Here is a 9,813-nt window from a genome sequence, read left to right as displayed (position 1 = left end):
TTCGTAGAGCAGAAGGTGGCAGGTATGTCGACATTGTGCGGTGAATGGAGGAAATACCTTAGCGCATAGCAGCATTTGGCAATTGAAAATGCCAGATTTTGGTTTTGTGCTGACGGCACATGTAACCTGCCAGTAGAAGCCCGAGCACCCAGCCTGATCTGCTGGTCGACAGCAGGCTCAATATGAGTCAGCAGTGTGCCCTGGCAGCCAAGAGGGCAAACTACCTCCTGGGGTGCATCAAACACAATATAACCAGCCGATCAAAAGAGGTGATTATCCCGCTGTATTTAGCGTTGGTGTGGCCTCACCTTGAGTACTATGTGCAGTTCTGGGCCTGTCATGGTTGAACCCCAGCCAGCAACTAAGCACCACACAGCCGCTCACTCACTCCCCCCCAGTGGGATGGGGGAGAGAATTAGAAAAGTAGAAGTGAGAAAACTCATGGGTTGAGATAAAGACAGTTTAACAGGGAAGGCAAAAGCGGCGCACGCAAGCAAAGCAAAACAAGGAATTCATGCACTACTTCCCATGGGCAGGCAGGTGTTCAGCCATCTCCAGGAAAGCAGGGCTCCATCACACATAACAGTTACTTGGGAAGACAAACGCCATCACTCCAAACATCCCCCCCTTTCTTCTTCTTCCCCAGCTTTATATGCTGAGCATGGTGTCATATGGTATGGAATATTCCTTTGGTCAGTTGGGGTCAGCTGTCCCAGCTGTGTCCCCTCCCAGCTTCTTGTGCACCCCCAGCCTACTTGCTGGTGGGGTGGTGTGAGAAGCAGAAAAGGCCTTGACTCTGTGTAAGCACTGCTCAGCAATAGCTAAAACATCCCTGTGTTATCAACACTGTTTCCAGCACAAATCCAAAACACAGCCCCATACTAGCTAGTATGAAGAAAATTAAATCTATCCGAGCCAAAACCAGCACAGGGCCCCACAATTTAAGAAGGATGTGAAGGTCCTTGAATGCATCCAGAGGAGGGCAACAAAGCTGGTGAAAGGGCTGGAAGGCATGTCCTATGAGGAGTGGCCAAAGACTCTGGGTTTGCCTAGTTTGGAGAAAAGGAGGCTGAGGGGCGACCTCATTGCTCTCTACAGCTTCCTGAGGAGGGGAAGTGGAGAGGGAGGCGCTGAGCTCTTCTCCCTGGTATCCAGTGATAGGATGCGTGGGAATGGTTCAAAGCTATGTCAAGGGAGGTTCAGACTTGACATTAGGAAACATTTCTTTACCGAGAGGGTGGTAAAACACTGGAACAGGCTTCCTAGAGAGGTTGTCTATGCCCCAAGCCTGTCAGTGTTGAAGAGGCATTTGGACAATGCCCTTAATAGCATGCTTTAACTTTTGGTCAGCCCTGAAGTGCTCAGGCAGTTGGACTAGATGGTTGTTGTAGGTCCCTTCCAACTGGAACTTCCCTTCCCTTCCCTTCCCTTCCCTTCCCTTCCCTTCCCTTCCCTTCCCTTCCCTTCCCTTCCCTTCCCTTCCCTTCCCTTCCCTTCCCTTCCCTTCCCTTCCCTTCCCTTCCCTTCCCTTCCCTTCCCTTCCCTTCCCTTCCCTTCCCTTCCCTTCCCTTCCCTTCCCTTCCCTTCCGCCTCTTGCGCTCATTAAGTACAAGGAAGGATGAATGTGTCACTCTGTACTACTGGCCTTGCTGTGACTTGGCTACACTGTGAGTGAGACAGAATGTGATGTATTCTCATAGGAATTTGAAGGGGAAAATATTTAGTGAGAATTCAGATCATGTTACTAAGCATAGCACAGTGATCTCAGTAATGTATGTTTTATTTGGGACATGGCTCTGCGTGTCTGGATGATTCTCTTGGAATCTCATGGATTCTCTTCATGAGCTTGCTTTCAAGGCAAATATTACTTTTTTTCTGTCCATGCTTCAGTTTTAGCCAAGATAATTACTAGCTAATAAATATTCATCAGCCCCATGAGGAAAGAATCCACTCTGTGTGGTTAGTTACCCTCCTAATCACTCCGTTTCGTGATGCTTGCTTTTAAAGTCTGAGGGTGTTTTTACCTGGTGTACCAATTATTGTCAAAATAAGCAGAGACTCTGCCTTGGGGAAAGTGGGGAGAGAATTTGTTGAAAAGTACCAGTATGTAATTTGAAATTTGGAAGGGTCAGTATGGTGAACATATGTTGAACACAACTATCATCAGATTTGCTCTTCTAATGCTCACGTATACGTTGAGAAAAAATATAAGAAAAGAGAACAGCAAATGGTTTAGCTTTTGTAAAATGGAGTTCATAGGTTTGCTATATGACAGTGTATAAGGTCTATTTTTCAGTAAACACCAAGTCATTGCTTCATTATTACCTGGCAATCAGCAGGTAAATTCCCTGCTATGCAGTCATTGGAATATATACTTTCTTGCTGGATATGGCAGAACTAGTTTTAGAATCAAACGCATTATTTAATAACTAAGGAGCCTAGTTTTCTATACTGACCTAAGCACAGGGAGTATGTAGATAGCTTGAGACTAGACAATGATTACTGAAATGCCAGTGAGCAAATACATATAGTAGCCCATCTATGAAAGCTCTGGATTTAATAATTAAGCAGCAGCTATTGAAGAGATGACTGTATTCCTGTCTTTACTGCATTATAGTACATTGCTTTTCTGATTTAGAACAAACTATACTAGAAAGTATTTTTTATGAAAATCAAGTAAATGCCAATGCCGATTGAACCTATTTCTTCCAAAGGGAGACAATTTTCTATTATGTAAATATTCCCTCCTGTTCAGGGCCATCAGATCTGGAATACCCTGCTACCAAGTGGTAATTACAGAGACTTCTTCAGCGGGCCAGTGATCTGTTCTGGTATTCTGCCTCTCACTTCCCATACTCAGAGGCCAAGATAAGCCAAGCAAACACCAGCTCTGTGAGCGAAAGAAGAGGAAGTGAAGCAGTTCCTTTGGTGGTTGATGATTCAGAAGTGCACACTGCGGTCAAACGAAGGTTTGCAGTGGCCCTCAGACTTGACAATAAGAGGTGTCCAGAAATATTGTGACAGGCAGCCTGCTGTAAAATATTAATGTCTCTGATTAGACCACTCTCATTTCTCTGGAGTTCCTGGGGATGGAAGGAAAGAGGGAAAAATAAAATTACATGATATGTTTTTAAGTTGGGAGCCACAAGACTGGCATAACACTGCAAGTTTTGGGTGCTTTTTAGCCAGTTTTCTTGCTGTCTGGATGTGTAACTAGCCATCTCAGAGAAAGTCACAACATGGGTCTCCTCTCTGACAGCAGAGAAGCTCTTTGAGAGAGGAGAATAAGATGGAATTTTGATCCTTTCTCAATTTAAGAGATTTTTTCCCTAATTTACCTCTAAGATGAGTAGGTACCAGACTGATGCACTGAAATGCAGCCAGATAAGTAAGAGCCAGGAAGCTACGTCCCATGTATGTGGATTTTCTGGATCATCCTAACTGCCTTTGTATGCATGTTGTCTGAGGGACCTTCAGCACTATTTTATTGCTCACTCTGTCAAAAATACACTGCCATGGCATCACCCCCTAGGCACTGTTATATTACGAAGACACAAGAGTGTTTTTTCTCTTTGGAGAATAATTTTTATCTTTTTAAGTTCAAAGTTAAGTGGTGACTAAATATGTCTTCGACAGTTACTTGCAACTGCAGCATAAGAAACAGGACTTCATAATTCAGGTAAGCCCTTTCAGTTCCTATAGCCATGGATAAGCTGTGAATAGCTGGTGTTACCCAAGGTGTTGTGTGTTGGCTCTATCTCTCAGCTGTACTTTACTCTCGGATCGTCAGAGCCAAGTCCATTTCCCCAATGACAAATTGCTCAGAAGGGGGACTTACAGTAATGGTTTTAATCATGACTACTTGATCTGCCTCCTTGGCTGTTTTCTCTGCAATTTTGACAGTCTCATTGTCCCAGTCAACAAAGTCCATGGCCATCATTCCTTCCACTGCAGTGTGGAGAGAGTAAGGGGCAATGGGGAGGTGGAAAAGACAAATTATGAGAAGATGAGGAAGGAGGAAAAAAGAAAGGAAGGGAAAAACAGATAAAGGAGAAGAGATTGTTAAAGTATCACAGTTGATAGATTCCTGCAACAAGGGAGCTCAACTTGTTAGATCTAGATACGTGTCTCTTTCTTCCCTATCAGCAACATTTCATTTTCATTATCTTTTCCTTTTGCCATTCTTCATAGCCACATTTTGCTTTGCTACCTCCAGAAACATGTTGACTCAGGACTCACTCTGAGGCCTCCTGCTTGAGTATGTGTGCAACATACAAAATACCAGGGTAACCCATACAACTGGAGATGTTGTTATGAGAATAGTAGAAGAGGAATGTGAGACACATCTCATTCGTGGTGCTTGGCCCACCCTGCAAAGACACAAGGATGACTCAGAGGTCTGCTGAGACACAATGAGGAAACTATTTCTTCTCAGGAAAGCACTCTTGTTCACAGTTCATGCAGATCCTATCTGGTGAAAAAAAAAAAAAAAGAATTAATTTTTTTGTCTGAGAGTTAGAAACAGAGAATCAAAGTATCCTCACAAGAGTCTGGTAAATAGGCTGCTCTGTGGTTTTATAACCTAAATCTACTTATTCTTTCCTTCAGGAAGACTACTATATCTGTATTTCAGTCTACAAGATCCCAAAACCTGAAACTTTGGAAAGTTCAGCTAAAACATTCAGGGAATTAACTGACTGTGACATCCAGATCAGAATTTTTCAGTTGATCCCTATGTTTGGAATGGGTCCAACAAAATCAAACAGTGTTGCTCTCTGTGAATATAAACTCTAATCCTCTTTAGGTCAAATCTCAGTTTCTTGTGCACATTTCTAAGTGCAATAACGTCATTAACTCCTCTGCATGTCATACGCTCTAAAATAAGTTATGAAGCATGACAATAATTGTTTACATGCTAAGTTCTGCAAAACTGACGCCTGGTCTGAATAAGAAGAACTAAAAATAATGTTTTCATATTTTGAGAAGTCCAAATCAGATCCAGCTGCCAGATTACATCAGTTTCTGTATTTGACTTCTCCCTGTCCACTAAATCCAGGTGTTCAATGATTGAAAACCAACTCAGCTGCAAGTTTCGCTACTTGCACTTGACATTTTGGACAAGAGTTAGCTTGTATGGTATTAGATGCAAGGTAGCTTTGGGATCTGTTCATAAGCCTATAGTAAGAAGGTCTTGCTGGAGAGCTACTCTTCAGCCATGGAGCAACTGTGCAAGGCATGCCTCAGTATGTCTATGATATTGTGTCTGACACAAGAAGCTTTTGCCAGGGATGTATTTGCTTGGGAAAGAGAGATATGTCTGCCCAAAAGATTTTAATGGTGATAAACTAATATTAAAAGCAATGGAAGATTTGTAGGTAGAAAAACAAACTTACAAAAGTAATCCCTGACCGATCCAGTGTCTGAAAGTTGCATTCAACCAGGATCTCCTCCCCCTAGGGAATGAAGTAGGTCACACTGTCAGAGCAGTATAGGCAAAGCACGCAGAACGACCGCTCGCAACATGGGCAACCAGGAAACTGTGTGAAAACAACAGACCACAGCCTGAGGTGGAATGAAGGACAGAATATGTCGACGTGCTCTGACATCTCTGGTGCCTGCCACCTCCCCAGCCTGCCCGCCCACAGCTACAACCCAGGGGAGGAACGTACTGGTTTGATTATGAGGATTTCCTTCATGTCCCGAATCTCCTGCAGTCTGAAGTCATACTTACTGCCCTCACAGATGATCCCCAGCTGCTCACCATTCCTGGGCAAGACAAATGAGGGGAGAAAGTTATAATGTTTCCAGGAAGGAGTGTGGAACAAGCAATTCCTGGGTGAAATAAACAGACCCGAGAAAAATCCCCTCCAGAAATCATGCCTGATCTCTTTTGTGCCGTAACTCACAGCATGTATTTTCAGCAACAGTCAGTCCCAAATATACACCTGAAATTTTTCACCCAATCCTCTTAGGTCTGGAGTCCAAATATGGACTTTTTACATGTTAGTAATTGTTGTGCCTTGAAACTTTCGCCTTTCAGATGACAGCCTGGTATCCCTGAAGTAAGAACTCCAATACTTGCATTACAAAACACCATCCTAAATACAAAGACTCTCTGACCCTAGCAGAGTAGAGTTGGCAGGCTCTTTAGGACCTCCCTTGCAGATGCAGAAGTATCACATGTGAATTCTTCCTTGCTATTTCTACAGTGCTTTGTGATACTGCTTCTCAGGTGGTCTCTGCTCTGCTTGAGCGCTGCTTCTCCATCCATGTTACAGATCCTTAGAGCTTGCTAAGGACATCCACAGTGCACACTGCAAGGTGCATCAAGGCACATAGCCCACAAATCCTTGTGGTGCTCCTGGCCAGGCCATCCCAGCAGCTGTCGCACAACTTGCTTGCTTGTTGTAGGCCTGCTGTGTGACTGCTGGCAGCTCTGAGCAGGTGAACTGGTAGGTTCATCCCACTGTCCAGCTATACCTTATAGCAAAATGGGTTCAGGAGGGAGGAACCCAGCTTGGAGGCAAGGCTTCACAAAAGTTCAAGTCAAGAAAGAAGATGCTCTGTCATGTGACACACGGTTTATGTATATCATGCAACTTGCATAAAGAGTAGGAGCAAAAAACTATTGCTATTGTCTGGAACAAAATAGCTCTGGCTAAATCACTCATACTGGCTATGTGTGACATTTGGCCTATGCTGGGTTATTCTGGAATTAACACCTAAAAATGAGACAGACCTGCCCCTAAATTGCTATCAAAGATCACAATCTGCTATATTCTGCCAAGGTCAAGCTCCAAAGAGTCTGGGGTCTCCACTAATTGGACAAGTGACTAAGAACAACATAGTTACCTATGTGTTACAGGGGAAATCCCAGAAAAAAAATAGTTGCCCCAACTGCTCACTGTGCCTGAATCATATCTGTTCAGAAGGTGTTTCAAACACTTGACCTTCTGCTCTGGTGCCTGTGCTTGAGATGGCTTCAGGACATGGTCCTAGCATGGTAAAGTCTGTAAAGGTCCTTTCTCAGATATATGCTCATCCTAAGTAAATTGAACTGTTGCCTTAGTCCTCTTTAGACTGACCTCAAGTGATTCCTAGCAAAGAGACAGAACCTTCCATTTTCTTCTGAAGCCTAAGGAAAACTCTCCTATCACTCCCTGCTACTTGGAGCATGCACTTGGAAGGTGCTAGCTAGTGAGACGGAGGGAGGCTCACTCCTCTTCTCTTGCTGACTAGCATAGCAATCCAAGTGTCAGGCCAGTTTGGGCTGGAGATCACTAGCATTGAAACTGAGGGGTGGCTTTGAAGCCAATAGGTTTTATTGATATCTGCTCTGCTCCTTCTCCAAGAGACAACCACATTTGCCAGCTATAATGTGCTACTCCTGAGAGACACAGACAGACGTAATTGGGGAGCAGACATATTCACAATGTACCTTTCAAGTTACAAAATCCCCATTTATTTAGTTTAGTTATAGCAGACCAAGTTTGTTTCCTAAGGTTCTTAAAAAGTTTTCCCTTGCTTTTGCCATATCACAGTTAGGCTGCAGAGGCTGCTAGGTGAGTATTTTGCAGATACCACTGTCCAGAGAGATGAAAATACCTGTGAGACAATTGTGTTAGTCCCACTTTTCTGCTGTTGCCTTTGAAGGAGCTTCTAGTCACTTGGCCCCATTGTTTGGCATGCTGGGGAGTGGGTAGAGAGAAGCAGGGCCACGGTGTTTAAACCATGTTTGATTGTAGGGTGCCACTGGTATTTAAGGGTAACTGAGGAAGGCCATCTTCAAGGGCAGATGTGCCACTTTGGAACAACCTAGATTCTTCTGAATGATATTTTGTATGTGTGCTTAGAAGCCAAACTAGACAATGATCTGCCCTGCTCATAACTCAGCTTTGCATTGGTTGTGGGACGCCAGGCACTCTCCTGTCTTCCACAGCTTGCCTACAGTGAAGTTCAGGTTCCTTGCATACCTACATGATCAACTTGGTATGTGTGGAGTTTCTGCAGAGTGAATCAGCATGTTAGGCAGTAGGTCAGACAGTGCAGGGGTCTGGGGATTTGGCGTTAGAGCACAACCATCTAAGGCAATGCCAGAGTTTCCCCCTGCCATTCCAGATGGGACTCACATCATACCCCAGAGCGTGCACCAGCAATGCCACGTAGACAGGCAGGGAAGTTGATCTTAAGGGTATCACAGTGAGCACTCTAAGATTAGAATCCCACTGTGACATCTCAGGCTACACCCATATTGCTAAATATCATAGGATTGTGCATTGTTCTCTGGCTTACTGGCACAGACTAAGTGTCTGCCTCCCCGTAACTGTCTGCAGTGTGGTGCTTGGCTCGTGTAGGGTTATTCTGAAATTAGAAACCTAAGGAGGAGATAGGCCTTATAACATGAAGCACTTGGACCTCTGTGATGCCTCTTTGGCCTAAAGAACAATTGTTTTTCAGTTCTGGGTTTTGTTTTGTTTTTTTTCAAATTCTAAGCAGCTGAAGTAGTGTTCAAATTCTATGCTGCAGACCATGATTTGGTATTTTCAGAGCTTGAAACTGAGAATTCATGCTTCATGGGCTGGGGTGTGATCAGAGAGTGCATAGTGGTGCTGAAGTTGTTAGTGTGGGGGGATGGTGGAGGAAACCAAACCCAGTGTAGTTTTTGCCCGTGCCGCCCATGGGAACTGGTACACGCAATCTGCAGAACTGTGCCCGTGTAGCCTCAGTGTGAGTCTGGTTAGCAGGACCAAGCTATGCAAGGGCACTGTCTAGCAGCTGACTAGTGTGCATGTGCAGCAGTCAAGTGCTTGAGCTCACTGCCTGGACCCGTTTTATTTAACAGGAGGCACAGTCCCGGTCCCATACTCTGTGCTCAGCTGACCCTTCTTTCCCAAGGAGCTAGTTCTTTGTACTACAGTTCAGACACTGCAGAGTCTCTTGCACTGACAGACAGATGAAGACTAAGCTGGAAACATCATTCTCATCCACTCTAGCCCAAAAGGCAGGGACTGATCCTGTGGCATGGGCAGCAATACTGTGAGTTTGCTTCTCTTACCGGTATAGAGCAGCTTTCACTCCTCTGCCAGACAGGTGGGTGTGAAGCAAGCAGGCAAAGACATGCAGTTCTGGAACCAGCACCCCTTTCATCTGCAGTTCAAAATGAAGTAGGTCAGAGCCTGGCAGTCAGATCTTAGCACTGCGTTTCAGGCCTGCCCATCAAGTCAAAAACTTGATGGAACTTGTGCAATTGTCAGCTTAACATTTTTTTTTACAAGGGAGGTTTCAGCCCATTTCCTCATGTAGGTCACTACTGATTGAAAGGCTGCTCTGGTGAGCCTTTCTGAAAATTGCTTTTCTGGTTTTAGGTACTGTGGCATAGTTGTCAGAGTTTGTGATGTCTCATGCTGGGTACCGTAAGCATATCTCGCTATCAGCTATGTAAAAAACTAATACGAGATACAGGAGAGGTAATAAGTTAAACATGCAGATACATGAACTCTAAGAAAGAGCAGATAATAGAAAGAGTAAAAGCAGAAATTGTAAGAAAGACACTGATCAATGGGCCATTAAAAGAACCATCAAAAAGTAAACCTTAAAAGGTTCAAAGAAAATATTTGAAAATTGATGAAAAGAATTAAAACAAGATTACCTCAGGCCTCATAAGAGGGAGCAAACTTATGGGTTGTTCAAAGGGGATTGTGGGACTGTCTAAAACTTATGGGATGCTCTAAGTGGATTGTGGGAATGTGCAAAATTTAATGTGGGATGCTTAGGGAAGAGGTCAAAGGTAGGGAAAGAGAGAAACAAACATGG

Source organism: Ciconia boyciana, chromosome 1, assembly GCF_034638445.1.
Source record: "Ciconia boyciana chromosome 1, ASM3463844v1, whole genome shotgun sequence".
Classification (NCBI taxonomy): domain Eukaryota; kingdom Metazoa; phylum Chordata; class Aves; order Ciconiiformes; family Ciconiidae; genus Ciconia; species Ciconia boyciana.
Note: the sequence above shows the minus strand (reverse complement) of the source record.